This window comes from Cetorhinus maximus, chromosome 38 (assembly GCF_964194155.1).
Source record: "Cetorhinus maximus chromosome 38, sCetMax3.hap1.1, whole genome shotgun sequence".
Taxonomy (NCBI): domain Eukaryota; kingdom Metazoa; phylum Chordata; class Chondrichthyes; order Lamniformes; family Cetorhinidae; genus Cetorhinus; species Cetorhinus maximus.
Window position 1 is genome coordinate 4,358,454 of NC_135916.1, and position 20,774 is coordinate 4,379,227.

At 48.2% G+C, this 20,774-nt stretch overlaps 1 protein-coding gene and 1 non-coding gene across 2 annotated transcripts in view; both read right to left on the reverse strand.

Annotated features, from left to right (window-relative positions):
• LOC144672522 (Fc receptor-like protein 5) overlaps positions 1 to 20,774 on the reverse strand; it is a 374,607-nt gene that overhangs the window by 43,574 nt on the left and 310,259 nt on the right. The window lies entirely within an intron of this gene.
• trnaa-cgc (transfer RNA alanine (anticodon CGC)) lies at positions 11,492 to 11,563 on the reverse strand. The gene has a single exon. It is a non-coding gene; the product is annotated as a tRNA-Ala (tRNA).

Consider the following 20,774-nt stretch of genomic DNA (forward strand, 5'->3'; position numbering starts at 1 on the left):
GAGCTGCAGACAACATAGCTCATGCTGCTGCTTTGTCAATTGCTTTCGTGTTGGGTGAGAATGTTGACTCAGTGAAATGTAGCCCCTGAGCGATGACACTTACCTAACTAGATATTGAAACGATGCATAATTAAGGAACCGTGTGTGCTGAGTGTAACAGTGTTTGCTGCTTCCCATCATGTAATAGACTTCGCTGTGTGTGTTGTGTGAATCCAGAGGTGAAATGACCCCGGGAGGGAAACTGAAGCCTGAATAGGGAATGATGGAGCAGAGGCGAGGGGTCCCTATGGTGTATTAAAGACCCAAATATAATCTCTACACACTCACCCATCTCCCCCCAAGTAAATGTTTTATTGAGGCCCCAGATATAATCTCCCGACATTCACACCCCCCAGAAAATGATTTATTAAATCCACAAATTTAACCTCCACACTTTCGCCACAAACCACCTCACGCACAACCACCCCACCACCACCACCTCCCACCCTCCCCCTCCCCCAACCCCCAGCAAATGAAATAATTGATAATAGAGTGACAGGAGCCTCCACATGCTGGAGAGACACGCTTGAGATGAAAGTGATCCAAGCTCACCATCTGCTGGCGGATCTCGGATACTGCAGGTGCTGCTCTTTGCCAGCCTCAGGGAGACTCAGTCACTGGGTGGCTGGATCTGGGCACAGGCTGATGGAGGGTGAACGCTGCAAAGGGGGTTGAAATTTGCAGCGGGCGCTCGGCTGGTGCATCCGGCTCTTTATCCCAGAAACAAACATTGGAAACACCCACATTTAATGGGGCGGAATTTAATTTTTACATATTCACCACTTTTTTTCACCCTGTATCTGTGCCGGACCAGGAGAGAAGATTTATACAGACCATGCCCATTTTGCAGCTCTTACCCTGTGATCCTGTGGGTTACAGTGATACAGCCAGACGGGCAGAGTCGAAGTGCAAATGCCCCACCTCCACTCTAGACCCCACTAACCCCACCCTCCCTCCCATTTACCCCGCCATGTCTAAACCTCACCCAAAGTCTCTAACAGAATTGTCAGCGAGAGTCTCCCTTTCGAAAACTGGTGTCGAACCTGGTGAAACAGGTGAATCTTCCCCACCGCAGAATAAAGGCACACAGAGTCTCAAAGATACCTCCATTATGTGTCATAACTGCCAAGCGATTCAACTGAAGAACATGGGAAGTGAGGAGCTGTACACAACATCGCTCATGCTGCTGCTTTGTCAATTGCTTTCGTGTTGGGTGAGAATGTTGACCCAGTGAAATGTAGCTCCTGTGCGATGACACTTACCTGAATAGACATTAAAACGATGCAGAATTAAGTTACCGTGTGTACTGAGTGTAACAGTGTTTGCTGCTTCCCATCATATAATAGACTTCGCTGTGTGTGTTGTGTGATTCCAGAGGTGAAATATCCAGAGGGACACTGAAGGCTGAATAGGGACTGATGGAGCAGGCTCGAGGGGTCTCTCTGGTGTATTAAAGCCTCAAATATATTCTCCACATATTCAACCCCCCTCCAGTAAATATCTTGTTAAAGCCTAAAATGTAATCTCCACACATTCACCACCAACCCCCACCACCCAAACCCGAGTAAATGAATAAATTGATAATGCGATATCAGCCTCAACTTTTTCGAGACTTTTCTGAGATGAAAGCGATCCAATGCTACCATCTGCTGGCGGCCACGGCTATTGCAGGGGTTGCTCTGAACCAGACTCAGAGGTTCAGTCACTGGGTGGCTGGGTCTGGGCACAGGCTGATGGGATGTGAACACTGCAAAGGGAGTGAAATTTGCAGCGGACGCTCGGCTGGTGCATCTGACTCTTTATTCCAGGAACACCCTTTGTCTGTGCCGGACCAGGAGAGAAAATTGATGCAGACGTTTCCCATTTTGCAGCTCTTGTCCTGTGACCCTGTAAGTTACAGCGATACAGCCAGACGGGCAGAGTCAAAATGCAAATGCCCCACACCCACTCTTGACCCCCGACCCTCTTCGGCCATTTACCCCGCCAGTTGTAAACCTCACCCAAAGTCTCTAACAGAATTGTCAGCGAGAGTCTCCCTTTCGAAAGCTGGTGTCGACTCTGGTGAAATAGGTGAATCTTCCCCACTGCACAATAAACACACTGAGTCTCAATGATGCCTCCATTATCTTTGGTGCTTTTAAAGCCCCAAATATAATCTCCACACCCCAATAAATGTTGCATTAATGCCTCAAATATAATCCCCACGTATTCACCCTCCCCCAGTAAATGAATCAATTGATAATGGGGGAGATGGAAAGTGAAAGTTTAACTGTCCACAGGTTGGAGAAACTTTCCTGGGATGAAAGTGATCCAATGCCACCCTCTGCTGGCGGATCACAGCTATTGCAGGCGCTGCTCTTTGCCAGTCTCAGAGAGGTTCAGTCACTGGCTGGCTGGGTCTGAGCTCAGGCTGATGGGGTATGAACGCTGCAAAGGAGATTGAAATTTTCAGCGGGCGCTCGGCTGGTGCATCCGGCTCTTTATCCAAGGAACAAACATTGGAATCAATGGGGAAAAACTCTAGGGAGACGGTACTGAATAAACTGATGGAGCTGTGGGCTGACAAGTCTCCAAGTCCTGATGGGCTCCATCCTAGAGTCTTAAAAGATGTGGCTAATGAGGTAGTCGATGCGCTGGAGTTAATTTTCCAAACTTCGCTAGATTCTGGAAAGGTGCCCTCAGAACCGTTGCTAAAATACTTTGACCTGACAGTGAGCACCTTGCAGTGTGTGGGATCATTCTGTGCGCAAATACCAAACAGGGTTTCCGAAATGACCAGCAGTGAGCACACTTTCAAAATTAATTCAGCGACTGGTGAAACAGGTGGGAGGGCCTGAAGTGAAACTTGTTCACGTGAGGCTGTTTCCCCGAATAACGCTGCTGTTTTAGACACTGCGATGAATTGAGGCTTTAATGAAATGTGCGTGAACCATTTTGAATTGAGTTTATTGAGGTCCTGACTGTGGTTTTCTCTCTCTCTCTCTCTCCTTGCCTCTCCATATTCTGGCATGTGAGAAACAGAGAGAGAGGGAGAGAGAGAGCGATTTGGGAAAGTGGATATCTTGAGGAAAATAGTGGTGAAAGGGGGAGTGGTGGTTCAGAAAGGGGGGAGACAGGATTTGGAATTTCTCCGATGAGGCCATGGTGGGGATGTTTGTGGTTTCATGCTGTGCACTGCAATTGTAAACATTTAGGTATTGATTTTCCAATGTATCTGAGTTCCTGGAATTGAATTTTTAAATGCGACGCTGTGTAAATGCTTATATTTTTTATATTGTTTATTTATTGTTATGTTTACAGTGTTGAAGGTCAGATGATCAATTGAATGGGAGCAGAGTGAGGGGGAGGGTGGTTGAATTGCACTCACTCATTTCTCTGAAGCCATCCAAAGTTTTGTAAAACAATCAGACCCCCACCCGCTCCCAAGTTTTAAAGAGGGAGATTAGCCTTTTCTGGGTCTGGGGGAAGGATACCTGGCTCACACCACCTTGCTGATGGGATCTTGCTGTGCCTATCTGGCCTGCAGCCTGTCCTGCACTGCAGCAGTGGCTACACTCCCTGAATTCAGTTTACTGATGGGCTGGGTGAGGATTGCTCCCATTTCCACCCCCACCCCCCGACCCGTCACAGCCCCCATTTCTCACAGTAAATCATTGATAAATATAAAACATGGCCACAGTGAATCATTATTTAAAAAGGGAAGGCAGGAACTTTTCAGAGCCCAATTAAAAAGGCCGGAACTTGGACCCGGGTCTAATTCACCAAGAACACAGGGCCTGTGTCTGAGCGCAAGTGATGTAAGGGTTAAATGTAAAGGCCCGGCAGCCAATTTAATTCACTTCACTGTTCCCTGATTGTAAAATTCTCAGCCTCTTCTCTCTTCCTCAGTCTCTGCATCTTTCTCCCTTAATAAGAGAGATGGATGAAGAGAGAGACACAGGGAAAGGTGGGAGTGAGTGAGGGGAAACAGAGGGGTAGAGATAGTAAAACAGAGGAGGGGGGTGGGGGTGAATAGACACAGGATCTGGGGGTCTCCGATGTGCAGACTCTGCCCAGCTCCCAGTCACATCTTCTAGAAAGACCGAATTGCAAAAATTAATCCAGGGACAGTGAAGCAAGTGACTAACTAACAATGAGTGTATTTTAAAAATTAATTCATTGACTGGAAAACAATCAGTCTTTCTGAGGTTCTGAAAGGGGCTCTTCACTGCCTTAGTCTCTCTCCACCACTTGTAATAAACTGATAGGAAAGTCCCAATGTGATTTGTCGGTATTTGAATTGGGGGAGAGGGGAGGATGGAGGGGTTTGGGGTGGGGTGTGAGGGGTAGTGTTTCCTATTTCCCTCTAACTCCTTCCAGCCCTGTCTGTGAGGTTTGGGCTGAGCTGTGGAGGGAGAGGAATGTTCTGTTAGACTGGGGCCTGTTCCTGTCCCTGAGCTTTAATGAAGCCTCTATGACTAGGCCCAATTCAAGGCCTAATTTCAGTCCCCTTGGTAGGGGCTGTGCATTGTCTAAACTCCCCAATAAGGCCTGTGGTTTAGGCCATGAATGTGACGGTGAAACAAAAGGTGCAGCAGCAACTTGAATTCTTTTGATTTGAGGATGTGATTGTGCGTTTTCTTGCTGTCTCTCTCTCTCTCCCCCAACTTTCTCCTTCGATTGTGAGTTATCAGTGAGGGAGGGAGAGAGAAAAGGGAGAGGGAGGGAAACAGGGAGAGAGAGAGGGGCAGGGAGGGAAGAGAGGAGGATCTGAGGATCTCCAGTGTACAGTCACTGCCCAGCTCCCAGCCTCAGGAGAAAAGACCCTCACCCCCAGATTACCAGAAGGTTTGATTTGTGAATAGAAACTTTGTCACTGAGGGGCAAATCTGTGCCATTTTGTTTCAATATATTTACCTGCCTTGCCTTTTTCATCAATTCTCAACCCTAAAATACTTTGACCTGACAGTGAGCACGTTGCAGTGTGTGGGATCTTTCTGTGCGCAAATATCAAACAGGGTTTCCTAAATGACCAGTAGTGAGCACACTTTGAAAATTAATTCAGTGACTGGTGAAGCAGGTGGGAGGGCCTGAAGTGAAACTTGTTCACGTGAGGATGTTTCCCTGAATAACACTGCTGTTTTAGACACTGCGATGAATTGATGCTTTAATGAAATGTGTGGGAATCATTTTGAATTGAGTTTATTGAGGTCCTGACTGTGGTTTTCTCTCTCTCTCTCTTTGCCTCTGCATATTCTGGCATTTGAGAAACAGAGAGAGAGGGAGAGAGAGAGAGAGTTTGGAAAGAGGAGAGATTGAGGGAAATACTGGTGGGGGGGGTGGTTCAGAAAGGGGGGGAGACAGGATTTGGGGTTTCTCCGGTGAGGCCATGTTGGGGATGTTTGTGGGATCCTGCTGTGCACTGCAATTGTAAACATTTAGGTATTGACTTTCCAATGTTTCTGATGTCCTGGAAATGAGTTTCTAAATGTGATGCTGTTTAAAGGCTTGTATTTTTTATATTGTTAATTTATTGTTATGCTTACAGTGTTGAAGGTCAGATGATCAATTGAATGGGAGCAGAGTGAGGGGGTGGGGGTTTGAATTGCACTCACTCATTCTCTGAAGCCTTCCAAAGTTTTGTAAAACAATCAGACCCCCACCCCCTTCCAAGTTTTAAAGAGGGAGATTAGTCTCTCTCCACCATGCTTCCCCTCTCTCTGAAAATATTTCCCCAATTTAAAAAGTGCGAAGCCTAAGCTGACTGTCCCCTGTGGGATCTTGCTCTGCACAAAATGCCTGCAGTGTTTCATACTGTGCCACAATGTGTTAATTTATTAAAATGTGCTCATTGGACTAATTTCCCGTCCCTCAGGAGCCCTTTACCAAGTCCAAACTGTGCGTGTGTGTAAAAGATTGTGCTAATTCCTGAATAATGCTGGTGTTTTAGGTAGGGGGATGAATTGGAAGGTGGAGCAGCCAATTGAATTTTGTCTGTCTCTCTAGGATGTGTCCCTAAGTTACAACAGAGAGATGGGGGGAGAGTGTGGGAAACAGGAAAAGACAGTGAAACAGAGGCAGGGGGTTGGGGGTGAGGAAGAGACACAGGATCTGGGTGTTTTGGGGGGGGTCTCCAGTGTGGAGACAGTGCCCAGCTACCAGTCTCTGCAGAAAAGCCTCACTCACACCCTCCTGGGGACGCCTGGTTTGTAAAAATCGATGCTGGGATGGAGTCTCGCCCAGGAAGCAGCAGCTTGTTCCCGGTTTAAAGGGAGGAGTTTAGGCCTTTCTGGGGATGTGTCCAGACTCAGAGTACACATGGTGCCCAGGGGTGTGAGAGGGGGGAAGAGGGAGGATTACAGCAGGCATGAGGCTGGGGAACGAAAGTGTCTCCCTGTCCCCAACCGGATAGCCTCACATTGCTGCCTGTGGGATCCCCCTGTGCAGAAATGGCCCACAGCTTTTCCTGAACTGCAACAGGGACCACACGATGTTAAAGAGAAACCAGTTCATTGACTGTCATTCAAATTAAAAGCCCCTGACCCTGGGTAAAGGCTTGTTCTGAACTCCAGAATTGTCTTTGTGTTTGAGACAGGGCGATGGGAGTTTGAGGGATTCTGGGGGGGCTCGGGTGGAATTTTCCTGTCTCTGTCACTCCAGCTTTCTCTCTCTCTCTCTCTCTCCCTCTCTCTCTCTCATTCCAGACATATCTTTCTCGACTTGAGCTGGTAATATACTGATAGGAAAGTCCCAATGTGATTTGTGGTTATTTGAATTGGGGGAATGGGAGGTTGGACATGGTTGGGGTGGGGGGTGAGGGGGAGTGGGCCCATTTCCCTCTCACTCCTTCCAGCCCTGTCTGTGAGGTTTGGGCTGAGCTGTGGAGGGAGAGGAATGTTCTGTTAGACTGGGGCCTGTTCCTGTCCCTAAGCTTTAATGAAGACTCTATGACTAGGCCCAATTCAAGGCCTAATTTCAGTCCCCTTGGGAGGGGCTGTGCATTGTCTATACTCCCCAATAAGGCCTGTGGTTTAGGCCATCAATGTGACGGTGAAACAAAAGGTGCAGCAGCCACTTGAATTCATTTGATTTGAGGATGTGATTGTGTGTTTTCTTGCTGTCTCTCTCTCTCTCTCTCTCTCTCCCCCAACTTTCTCCTTCGATTGTGAGTTATCAGGGAGGGAGGGAGAGAGAAAGGGGAGAGGGAGGGAAACAGGGAGGGAAGAGACGAGGATCTGGGGGTCTCCGGTGTACAGTCACTGCCCAGCTCCCAGCCTCTGGAGAAAAGACCCTCACCCCCAGATTACCAGAAGGTTTGATTAATGAATAGAAACTGTGTCACTGAGGGGCCAATCTGTGCCATTTTGTTTCAATATATTTACCTGCCTTGCCTTTTTCATCAATTCTCAACCCTAAAATACTTTGACCTGACAGTGAGCACGTTGCAGTATGTGGGATCTTTCTGTGCGCAAATATCAAACAGGGTTTCCTAAATGACCAGTAGTGAGCAGACTTTGAAAATTAATTCAGTGACTGGTGAAGCAGGTGGGAGGCCCTGAAGTGAAACTTGTTCACGTGAGGATGTTTCCCCGAATAACGCTGCTGTTTTAGACACTGCGATGAATTGATGCTTTAATGAAATGTGTGGGAATCATTTTGAATTGAGTTTATTGAGGTCCTGACTGTGGTTTTCTCTCTCTCTTTCTCTCTCTCTCTCTTTGGCTCTGCATATTCTGGCATTTGAGAAACAGAGAGAGAGAGTTGGGAAAGAGGAGAGATTGAGGGAAATACTGGTGGGGGGGTGGTTCAGAAATGGGGGGAGACAGGATTTGGGGTTTCTCCGGTGAGGCCATGTTGGGGATGTTTGTGGGATCCTGTTGTGCACTGCAATTGTAAACAATTAGGTATTGACTTTCCAATGATTCTGATGTCCTGGAAATGAGTTTCTAAATGTGACGCTGTGTAAAGGTTTGTATTTTTTATATTGTTAATTTATTGTTATTCTTAGTGTTGAAGGTCAGATGATCAATTGAATGGGAGCGGAGTGAGGGGGTGGGGGGTTGAATTGCACTCACTCATTTTCTGAAGCCTTCCAAAGTTTTGTAAAACAATCAGACCCCCACCCCCTTCCAAGTTTTAAAGAGGGAGATTAGTCTCTCTCCACCATGCTTCCCCTCTCTCTGAAAATATTTCCCCAATTTAGAAAGTGCGAAGCCTCAGCTGACTGCCCCCTGTGGGATCTTGCTCTGCACAAAATGCCTGCAGTGTTTCATACTGTGCCACAATGTGTTAATTTATTAAAATGTGATCATTGGACTAATTTCCCGTCCCTCAGGAGCCCTTTACCAAGTCCAAACTGTGAGAGTGTGTAAAAGATTGTGCTAATTCCTGAATAATGCTGGTGTTTTAGGCAGGGGGATGAATTGGAAGGTGGAGCAACCATTTGAATTTGGTCTGTCTCTCTAGGATGTGTCCCTCCGTTACTACAGAGAGAGGGGGGGAGAGTGATGGAAACAGGAAAAGACAGTGAAACAGAGGCAGGGGGTTGGGGGTGAGGAAGAGACACAGGAACTGGGGGTTTTGAGGGGGTCCCCAGCATGGAGTCAGTGCCCAGCTCCCAGTCTCTGCAGAAAAGCCTCAGTCACACTCTCCTGGGGACGCCTGGTTTGTAAAAATCGAGGCTGGGACAGAAATTTCAAAAAGTCTCACCCAGGAAGCAGCAGCTTGTTTCCAGTTTACAGGGGGGAGTTTAGGCCTTTCTGGGGTTGTGTCCAAGCTCAGAGTACACGTGGTGCCCGGGGTGGGGAGTGGGGGAAGAGGGAGGATTACAGCAGGCATGAGGCTGGGGAAGGAATGTGACTCCTTGTCCCCATCCGGATAGCATCGCATTGCTGCCTTTGGGATCAACCTGTGCAGAAATGGCCCGCAGCTTTTCCTGAACTGCAACAGGGACCACACAATGTTAAAGAGAAACCAGTTCATTGACTGTCATTCAAATTAAAAGCCCCTGACCCTGGGTAAAGGTTTGTTCTAAACTCCAGAATCGTCTTTGTGTTTGAGACAGGGCGATGGGAGTTTGAGGGATTCTGGGGGAGCTGGGGTGGAAGTTCCCTGTCTCTGTCACTCCAGCTTTCTCTCTCTATTTCTCTCCCTCTCTCTCTTATTCCAGACATTTGTTTCTCTACTTCATCTTGTAATAAACTGATAAGAAATTCCCAATGTGATTTGTCGGTATTTGCATTGGATTTGGGGTTTCTCCGGTGAGGCCATGTTGGGGACGTTTGTGGGATCCTGCAATGCACTGCAATTGTAAACATTTAGGAATTGACTTTCCAATGTATCTGAGGTCCTGGAAATGAGTTTCTAAATGTGACGCTGTTTAAAGGCTTGTATTTTTTATATTGTTAATTTATTGTTATGCTTACAGTGTTGAAGGTCAGATGATCAATTGAATGGGAGCAGAGTGAGGGGGAGGGGGGTTGAATTGCACTCACTCATTTCTCTGAAGCTGTCCAAAGTTTTGTAAAACAATCAGACCCCCACCCCCTCCCAAGTTTTAAAGAGGGAGATTAGCATTTTCTAGGTCTGGGCAAGGATACCTGGCTCACACCAGCTTGCTCATGGGATCTTGCTGTGCCTATGTGGCCTGCAGCCTGTCCTGCACTGCAGCCGTGGCTGCACTCCCTGAATTCAGTTTACTGATGGGCTAATTGAGGATTCCTCCCCTTCCCACTCCCCCCACCTGAGATTGATTTGAGATTTCAAAAGAGACAGAGAGAGAACTGCAGACAACCCTTGAATTCTAGGATGATAATGGCATAGTGAATGGTTTGAGGTGACGAGAGAAGAACCTACATTGTTTTGTCTCAAGGCCAGGCAGATGTGGCGGTGAATGGGTGAAACAGATGTTCGCCAAATCATTTCAGGTCAGTGTCCATTGGAATGAAGTGGAGATGGGAGCTGTACCAGGAGAGAGGCCCGGGAGACAGGAAGTAATTTGGTTCTTGCAGGCCAGGGAATCTGGCTTGGATTCTTTACACAGAGAGAGAGAGATTAATGGGAGATAAAGAGGCGATTAAATCAGGGGGTGGGAGGGAGGGAAACAGGAGGAATCGAGATGGAGTCCCTGAAGACGAGAAATCAATCATTGCGGAGGCTGAGTGCGGAAAATAGTGAAGATATCACTTTGAGCATTTTTCGATGGTCCTTCGGTGCACAGCAGTGAGGGCAGTTTTGAATGAGAGGGGATGGGCAAAATGACATTTTCTCAGAAGGAGAAAGTGCGAGAGACGTGAAAGGTCACACCAGGTGTGATAGGGTTAGAAGTGCCAGTCTGGCGCTCTGACAGCCTGGACTGGCTTCAAGGAAGAGAGAGACGGCGTGGGAAGAATGGTGGACCAGATGTGGCTGAGGGGCGGGGCTACATCCTCATGTGCCAAAGTATAAACCGTTATCCAGGTTTTCATTGTGTCCGATATCACTCCAGACGGATGCAGGAAGGTGAACACAATCCGGGTACAAACATCAATGTTTGTTTCAGTTTAACAAAACCTGCTGGTCTGGAAATGGGAGCGGTTGTCAGAAGTGGGGGTGTTCGCTGATAACCGCACAATGTTCAGCATCATTCGCAACTCCACAGATACTGAAGCAGGTCCATGTCCAAATGCAAGAAGGCCTGGGCAATATTCAGTCCTGGGCTAGCAAGTGGCAAATAACATTCACACGAGACAAGTGCCAGACAATGACCATCTCCAACACGAGAGAATCTTACCATCGCCCCATGATGTTCAATGGCATTACCATCGCTGAATTCCCCAACTAGCAACATCCTGGCTGTTACCATTATCCAGAAACTGAATTGGACTAGCCACATAAATACTGTGGCTCAAAGAGCAAGAAAGAGGCTAGGAAACCGGCGGCGAATAACTCACCTCCTGACTCCCTAAAGCCTGTTCAATATCTACAAGGCACAAGGTAGATGTGTGATGGAAAACTCTCCACTTACCGGAATGAGCGCAGTTCCAAAAACACTCAAGAATATTGACACCATCCGGGACAAGGAAGCTCCCTTTACCGGCGAACATCCAGTCCCTCCACCACCGACGCACAGTGGCAACACAGTGTGCACCATCTACAAAATGAACTGTAGCAACTCGCTCTGCATCCTTAAAAACACCTTCCAAATCCACGACTGATTTCTCCTCGAAGAACAAGGGCTGTAGACACTTGGGAAGACCACCACCTGGAAGTTCTCTCCAAGCCACTCACCACCCTGGATTGGAAATATATCGGCCGTTCCTTCACTGTCCCCAGGACAAAACCCCGGGATCTCCCCGTCTAACCTACACCACAGGGACTGCAGCGGTTCAAGGCGGCAGTTGAACACCACATTCTGAGGGGGCAATTAGAGATGGGCAATAAATGCTGGACTCTCCTGCCCCATCCGCATCCCGTGAATGAATAATAAGTGAAGTGGAGATACCGGGGATTGAACCCGGGGCCTCACACATGCGAAGCGTGCGCTCTACCGCTGAGCTACATCCCCACTGGACTAGAGGCGTTAAACAATAGTCGTAATGTGGAGAAATAGGCCCTTTGAGAATGGCCGAGCAGAATCAGGGATAGGCAACAAGATGCTGGCCTAGCCAGAGGCGCTAGCATCGCATGAAATAATTCAAAATAATAATAATAACAACATAAAATGTGGTGACTGCGAATTGTTGGAGGCTGAAGTTGAAACTCTGGCTCCATTAACTGAGTTCGGATGGAGACAATGACAGCGAATCTCACTCACCTCTCACCGTTATATGGACAGGATCACTCAGAGCCGAGGAAAGCGTCCGTACTTTCAAATCCGCTTCATACTGGCAGGAAGAATTCCCAGACTCCGAGTCATCTATATCCCTGATGGTGAAGGATACCGACTGGGTCCCTGTAGCATCAGACTCGACATGGGAGTGAGTGACCGCTCCTTGTCTGTATCAGGAAAATCTGATGTCCGGATATTCCCGGGGGCTTGTACAATAAAAGGTGACATCTCCACCCTTTTCAGCCACGCCAGAATCCACTGATATATCTGGTTTGGGCAGAGCTGTAATTGGAAAGGAAGAAGTATTAACGGTCGATTCAGAATCCAATACTGACCTGGGTGCGCACAATAAGATCAAAACCCGCACCTGGGGAAAAGGGGGGACACTTGAAACAATAAGTGGAGGGAGAAATGGATTTAACGTTTGGAATCCGCCTGATTCTTCTCGGTTTCTGATTGAGTTAGTGGTCAGGGGCAGGCGGGTCTGAGGCAGGCGAGGGGGACCCAGAGAGCAGCAGGACTGGGGTGTGAACCTGTGCAATTGTCCAATCGGCTGGAGGCTCTGTTTGGATGAGAGCAGGGAGCTGCCGGATGGGTGAGCAGACTGGCCATTGCACAGTGATACAGGAAGCCATTCAATTGGGGGCAGCAAACAGAAATGTGGTGGTAGTTGGGGACAGTAATAGAGAGGGGGGATTGACACTGTTCTCTGCAGCAAAGAGCGAGAGACCAGGCGGCTGTGTTTCCTGCACGGTTCCAGGGTTCCGGATATCTGCCAGTTGTAAACCTCACCCAAAGTCTCGAACAGAATTGTCAGCGAGAGACTCCCTTTCAAACACTGGCGTCGACTCTGGTGAAACAGGTGAATCTTCCCCACCGCACAATAATCACACAGTCTCAATGATGCCTCCATTATCTTTGGAGCTGTGAAAGCCCCAAATATAATCTCCACCCATTCACCGCCAACCACCCACCCCCACCCTCAGAAAATGATAATGGGGGCGATATCAGTCTCGACATGTTGGAGAGACTCGCCTGAGATGAAAGTGATCCAATGCTACCATCTGCTGGCTTCACACGGCTACTGCAGGCGCTGCTCTTTGCCAGTCGGTATGAGAAATGGAGAAAATTATCCTGGGAACGAATTCATTTGAATCTTTTAGCAAAATGCAGTGTGTGTGTTGGTGGGTGGTGCGGGGATGGGGGTTAAACATTGACAATGTCTTCCTGAGGATTTACAGAGCACAGCAAAGTGATCCTGACACTGGGAGCAGTGTCTGAAATCTGTACCAAACGTCCACATTGCAGCCTGGAATAATCCCCCCAAACACCATCTCCAGACAATATATCCATCGGGGAAAAGAGGAGCAGAGCTCTTGGGCAGTGTCCGCTGCTAAAGGGCTGAATGCATCAGCCGAGCATCCGCTGCAAAATTGAATCTCCTTTTAAGCGTTCACACCCCATCAGCCTGTACCCAGACCAGCCACCCAGTGACTGAACCTCTCTGATGGCAAATGGCAAAGAGCAGCGCCTGCAGTAGCCGTGAGTAGCCACTAGATGGTGGCATTGGATCACTTTTATCTCAGGAAAGGTTCTCCAACCTGCGGAGAGTTAAACTTTCACTTTCCATCTCACCCATTAACAATTTATGAATTTACTGAGGGAGGGTGAATGTGTGGAGTTTATATAGGTGTCGACTCTGGTGAAACAGGTGAATTCTCCCCACCGCACAATAAACACACACAGTCTCAATGAAACCCCCATCATCTTTGGAGCTGGTGAAGTGGGGAGTTAATAGGAGACAATACGGAAATGGCAGATGAAATGAACAAATATTTCGCTTCTGCCTTCACTATAGAGGATACAAAAGTCATTCCAGTGATAGCTGCAAATCAGGAGCTGGAAGGGAGAAGGGAAATCGGTGAAATTACAGTCACTCGGGAAACGGTGCTGAGCAAACTAATGGAGCTGTGGGGCTGACAAGTCTCTGGGTCCTGATGGATTTCATCCTCGGGTCTTCAAAGACGCGGCTAATGAGGGAGCCGATGCGCTGGAGCTAATTTTCCAAAATGTGCTAGATTCTGGAAAGGTCTCATCAGGACCATTCTTGTAAACCTCTTCTGCACTTTCCCCAAGGTGTTCACATCCTTCCTATAGTGTGGGGCCCAGAACTGTCCGCAATATTCCAGCTGAGGTCTAACCAGTTCCTGACATAAATTCAGCATAACCTCCTCGCTCTTGTTTCTCCCGTCTGGATCCTGTTGTCAAAATTCCCACTCACTGGGTGTGATGTGGTTTTCTCTCTCTCGCTCTCTCACTCTGTCTCTTTGCCTCTCCATATTCTGGCATGTGAAGAACAGAGAGAGAGGGAGAGAGAGCGAGAGATGGGAAAGAGGAGAGATTGAGGGAAATAGTGCTGGGGGTGGGGGGTGGGATGTGGTTGTTCTGAAAGGGGGGAGACAGGATTTGGGGTTTCTCCGGTGAGGCCATGGTGGGGATGTTTGTGGGATCCTGCTGTGCACTGCAATTGTAAACACTGATGTATTGACTTTCCAAAGTTTCTGTGTTCCTGAAATTCAATTTCTAATTGTGACGCTGTGTAAACGCTTGTATTTTTTATATTGTTTATTTATTGTTATGTTTACAGTGTTGAAGGTCAGATGATCAATTGAATGGGAGCAGAGTGAGGGGGAGGGGGTTGAATTGCACTCACTCATTTCTCTGAAGCCTTCCAAAGTTTTGTAAAACAATCAGAACCCCACCCCCTCCCAAGTTTTAAAGAGGGAGATTAGCATTTTCTGGGTCTGGGGGAAGGATACCTGGCTCACACCAGCTGGCTTATGGGATCTTGCTGTGCCTATGTGGCCTGCAGCCTGCCCTGCACTGCAGCCGTGGCAACAGTCCCTGAATTCAGTTTACTGATGGGCTGATTGAGGGTTGCTCCCATTCCCACCCCCCGCCACCCGCCACAGCCCCCATTTCTCTCAGTGAATCATTGATCAATATAAAACATGGCCACAGTGAATCATTATTTAAAAAGGGAAGGCAGGAACTTTTCAGAGCCCAATTAAAAAGGCCGGATCTTGGACCCGGGTCTAATTCACCAAGAACACTGGGTCTGTGTCTGAGAGCAAGCGATGTAAGGGTTAAATGTAAAGGCCTGGCAGCCAATTTAATTCACTGCACTGATCTCTAATTGCAAAATTCTCAGCCTGTTCTCTCTTCCTCAGTCTCTCCATCCCTCCCTCAATAAGAGAGATGGGTGAAGAGAGAGAGAGAGAGAGAGAGAGAGAGAAAGGGGGGAGAGAGTGAGGGGAAACAGAGGGGTAGAGAAAGTAAAACAGAGGAGGGGGTGGGGGTGAATAGACACAGGATCTGGAGGTCTCCGATGTGTAGAATCTGCCCAGCTCCCAGTCACATCCTTCTAGAAAGGCCGAATTGCAAAAATTAATCTAGGGACAGTGAAGCAAGTGACAAACTAACAATGAGTGTATTTTAAAAATTAATTCATTCACTGGAAAGCACTCTGTCTTTCTGAGGTTCCAAAAGGGGGTCTTCACTGTCTTAATCTCTCTCCACCATGCTCCCTCTCTCTCTGTAAATATTTCCCCAATTTAAAAAGTGTGAAGCAAAGCTGGTTGCCCCCTGTGGGATCTTGCTCTGCACAAAATGCCTGCAGTGTTTGATTCTGTGCCACAACGTGTTAATTCATTAAAATATGCACATTGGACTAATTTCCCATCCCTCAGGAGCCCTTTACCAAGTCCAAACTGTGAGAGTGTGTAAAAGATTGCGCTAATTCCTGAATAATGCTGGTGTTTTAGGCAGGGGGATGAATTGGAAGGTGGAGCAGCCAATTGAAATGTGTCTGTCTCTCTAGGATGTGTCCCTACGTTACAATAAGAAAGAGATGGGGAGAGATTGAGGGAAACAGGAAAAGACAATGAAACAAAGGCAGGGGTTTGGGGGTGACGAACAGACACAGGATCGGGGGGTTTTGGGTGGGTCTCCAGTGTGGAGTCAGTGCCCAGCTCCCAGTCTCTGCAGAAAAGCTTCACTCACACCCTCCTGGGGACGCCTGGTTTTTAAAAATCGATGCTGGGACGGAGATTACAAAAAGTCTCACCCAGGAAGCAGCAGCTTGTTCCCAGTTTAAACAGGGAAGTTTAGGCCCTTCTGGGGATGTGTCCAGACTCAGAGCACACATGGTGCCCGGGGGGGAGAGAGGGAGGAAGAGGGAGGATTACAGCAGGCATGAAGCTGGGGAAGGAATGTGTCTCCCTGTCCCCATCCGGATAACATTACATTGCTGCCTGTGGGATCCCCCTGTGCAGAAATGGCCTGCAGCTTTTCCTGAAATGCAACAGGGACCACACGATGTTAAAGAGAAACCAGTTCATTGACTGTCATTCAAATTAAAAGCCCCTGATCCTGGGTAAAGGCTTGTTCTAAACTCCAGAATCATCTTTGTGTTTGAGACAGGGCGATGGGAGTTTGTGGGATTCTGGTGGGGCTGGGGTGGAATTTCCCTGTCTCTGTCTCTCTCTCAGTCTCTCTCTCTCTCTCTCTCCATCTCTCTCCCACTCTATCTCTCTCTCTTTCCAGACATTTCTTTCTCTCACTTCATCTTGTAATAAACTGATAGGAAAGTCCCAATGTGATTTGTTGATATTTGAATTGGGGGAGGGGGGAGGATGGAGGGGGTTGGGGTGGGGGGTGAGGGGGAGTGGGTCCTATTTCCCTCTCACTCCTTCCAGCCCTGTCTGTGAGGTTTGGGCTGAGCTGTGGAGGGAGAGGAATGTTCTGTTAGACTGGGGCCTGTTCCTGTCCCTGAGCTTTAATGCAGCCTCTATGACTAGGCCCAACTCAAGGCCTAATTTCAGGCCCCTCGGGAGGGGCTGTGCATTGTCTGAACTCCCCAATAATGCCTGTGTTTTAGGCCATGAATGTGATGGTGAAAAAAATGTGCAGCAGCCACTTGAATTCATTTGATTTGAGGCTGTGATTGTGTGTTTTCTTGCCGTCTCTCTCTCTCTCTCCCCCATCTTTCTCTTTCGATTGTGAGTCATCAGGGAGGGACAGAGAGAGAAAGGGGAGAGGGAGGGAAACAGGGAGAGAGAGAGGGGCAGGGAGGGGAGAGACGAGGATCTGGGGGTCTCCGGCGTGCAGTCACTGCCCAGCTCCCAGCTTCTGGAGAAAAGACCCTCACTCCCAGCCTCCCAGAAGGTTCGATTTCTGATAAGAAACTGTGTCACTGAGGGGCCAATCTGTGCCATTTTGTTTCGAGATGTGTCCCTGCCTTGCCTTTTTCATCAATTCTCAACACTAGAACACTTTGACCTGACTGTGAGCACATTGCAGTGTGTGGGATCTTTTTGTGCGCAAATACCGAACAGGAACTTATCAGGGTGCATTTCAATCCAGCACTCATAGGGGCATGGAATTAAAAAGGCCGGAACTTGTACCCGGGTCTAATTCACCATGAACAGAGGTACTGTGTCTGAGAGCAAGTGATGTCAGGGTTAAATGTAAAGGCCCAGCAGCCAATTTAATTCACTTCACTGATCTCTGATTGTAAAATTCTCAGCCTCTTGTCTCTCCCTCGGTCTCTCCATCTTTCTCCCTTAATAAGAGAGACGGGTGAAGAGAGAAAGAGGGAAAGGGGGAGAGTGAATGAGACGAGCAGGAAAAGACAGTGAAACAGAGGCAGGGGGTTGGGGGTGAGGAAGAGACACAGATTCTGGGGAGGTCTCCAGTGTGGAGTCAGTGCCCAGCTCCCACTCAATGCAGAAAAGCCTCACTCACACCCTCCTGGGGACGCCTGGTTTGTAAAAATCGATTCTGGGACGGAGATTTCAAAAATTCTCACCCAGGAAGCGGCAGCTTGTTCCCGGTTTAAAAGGGGGAGTTTAGGACTTTCTGGGGATATGTCCAGACTCAGAGCACACATGGTGCCCGGGCGGGAGAGAGGGGGGAAGAGAGAGGATTACAGCAGGCATGAGGCTGGGGAAGGAATGTGTCTCCCTGTCCCCATCCGGATAACATTACATTGCTGCCTGTGGGATCCCCCTGTGCAGAAATGACCTGCAGCTTTTCCTGAACTGCAACAGGGACCACACAATGTTAAAGAGAAACCAGTTCATTGACTGTTATTCAAATTAAAAGCCCTGACCCTGGGTAAAGTCTTGTTCTAAACTCCAGAATTGTCTTTGTGTTTGAGACACGGCGATGGGAGTTTGTGGGATTCTGGGGGAGCTGGAGTGGAATTTCCCTGTCTCTGTCACTCCAGCTTTCTCTCTCTCTCTCCCTCTCTCTCTCTCCCTCTCTCTCTCTCTCATTCCAGACATTTCTTTCTCTACATCATCATGTAATAAACTGATAGGAAAGTCCCAATGTGATTTGTCGATATTTGAATTGGGGGAGGGGGGAGGATGGAGAGGGTTGGGGTGGGGGGTGAGGGGGAGTGATCCCATTGCCCTCTCACTCCTTCCAGCCCTGTCTGTGAGGTTTGGGCTGAGCTGTGGAGGGAGAGGAATGTTCTGTTAGACTGGGGCCTGTTCCTGTCCCTGAGCTTTAATGCAGCCTCTATGACTAGGCCCAATTCAAGGCCTAATTTCAGGCCCCTCGGGAGGGGCTGTGCATTGTCTGAACTCCCCAATAATGCCTGTGTTTTAGGCCATGAATGTGACGGTGAAACAAAATGAACATCAGCCGATTGAGTTCATTTGACTTCTGATTGTAAAATTCTCAGTCTCTTCTCTCTCCCTTGGTCTCTCCATGTTTCTCCCTTATTAAGAGAGAACGGAGAAGAGAGAGAGAGAGAGAAATGGGGGGAGTGAAAGAGGGGAAACAGAGGGGTAGAGATAGTAAAACAGAGGAGGGGTTGGGGGTGAATAGACAAATGGTCTGGGGGTCTCCGATGTGTAGACTCTTCCCAGCTCCCAGTCACATACTTCTAGAAAGGCCGAATTGCAAAAATTAATCCAGGGACAGTGAAGCAAGTGATTAACTAACAAAGAGTGTATTTCAAAAATTTGTTCATTCACTGGAAAGCACTCAGTCTTTCTGAGGTTCCAAAGTGGGGTCTTCACTGTCTCAGTCTCTCTCCTCCATGCTCCTCCTCTCTCTGTAAATATTTCTCCATTTTAAAAAGTGCAAAGCAAAGCTGACTGCCCCCTGTGGGATCTTGCTCTGCACAAAATGCCTGCAGTGTTTCATACTGTGCCACAATGAGTTAATTTATTAAAATGTGCTCATTAGACTAATTTCCCATCCCTCAGGAGCCCTTCACCAAGTCCAAACTGTGAGAGTGTGTAAAAGATTGCGCAATTTCTCAATAATGCTGGTTTTTTAGGCAGGGAGATGAATTGGAAGGTGGAGCAACCATTTGAATTTGGTCTGTCTCTCTAGGATGTGTCCCTACGTTACAACAGAGAAATGGGTGGAGAGTGAGGGAAACAAGAAAAGACAGTGAAACAGAGGCAGGGGGTTGGGGGCGAGGAAGAGACACAGGATCTGGGAGATTTGGGGGAGTCTCCAGTGTGGAGTCAGAACCCAGCCCCCAGTCTCTGCAGAAAAGCCTCACTCACACCCTCCTGGGGATGCCTGGTTTGTAAAAATCGATGCTGGGACGGAGATTTCAAAAAGTCTCACCCAGGAAGCAGCAGCTTGTTCCCGGTTTAAACAGGGGAGTTTAGGCCTTTCTGGGGAAGTGTCCAGACTCAGAGTACATGGTGCCCAGCAGGGGGGGGTGAGTTGGGAGAAGAGGGAGGATTACAGCAGGTATGAGGCTGGGGAAGGAATGTGTTTCCCTGTCCCCATCTGGATAGCATCACATTGCTGCCTGTGGGATCCCCCTGTGCAGAAATGGCCTGCAGCTTTTCCTGAACTGCAACAGGGGCCACACAATGTTAAAGAGAAACCAGTTCATTGACTGTCATTCAAATTAAAAGTCCTTGATCCTTGGTAAAGGCTTGTTCTAAACTCCAGAATCATCTTTGTGTTTGAGACAGGGCAATGCGAGTTTGAGGGATTCTGGGGGAGCTGGGGTGGAAGTTCCCTGTCTCTGTCACTCCAGCTTCTCTCTCTCTCTATTTCTCTCTCTCCTGCACTCATTCCAGACATTTCTTTCTCTACTTCATCTTGTAATAAGTTGATAGGAAAGTCCCGATGTGATTTGTTGGTATTGAATTGGGGGAGGGGCGAGTATGTAGGGTGTTGGGGTGGGGTGTGAGGGGAATGAGTCCCATTTCCCTCTCACTCCTTCCAGCCCTGTCTGTGAGGTTTGGGCTGAGCTGTGGAGGGAGAGGAATGTTCTGTTAGACTGGGGCCTGTTCCTGTCCCTGAGCAGCCTCTATGACTAGGCCCAATGCAAGGCCTAATTTCAGTCCCCTTGCGAGTGGCTGTGCATTGTCTGAACTCCCAAATAATGCCTGTGTTTTAGGCCATGAATGTGACGGTGAAACAAAATGTGCAGCAGCCTCTTGATTTCATTTGATTTGAGGCTGTGTTTGTGCGTTTTCTTGCTGTCTCTCTCTCTCTCTCTCCCCCATCTTTCTCTTTTGATTGTGAGTTATCAGGGTGGGAGGGAGAGAGAAAGGGGAGAGGATGGGAAACAGGGAGGGAAGAGACGAGGATCTGGGGGTCTCCGGCGCACAGTCACTGCCCAGCTCCCAGCCTCTGGAGAAAAGACCCTCACTCCCAGCCTCCCAGAAGGTTGGATTTGTGAAAAGGAACTGTGTCACTGAGGGGGCCAATCTGTGCCATTTTGTTTCAAGATGTTTCCCTGCCTTGCCTTTTTCATCAATTCTCAACATAAAACACTTTGACCCAAATGTGAGCATGTTGCAGTGTGTGGGATCTTTCTGTGCGCAAATACCAAACAGGGTTTCGTAAATGACCAGCAGTGAGCACACTTTCAAAATTAATTCAGTGACTGGTGAAGCTG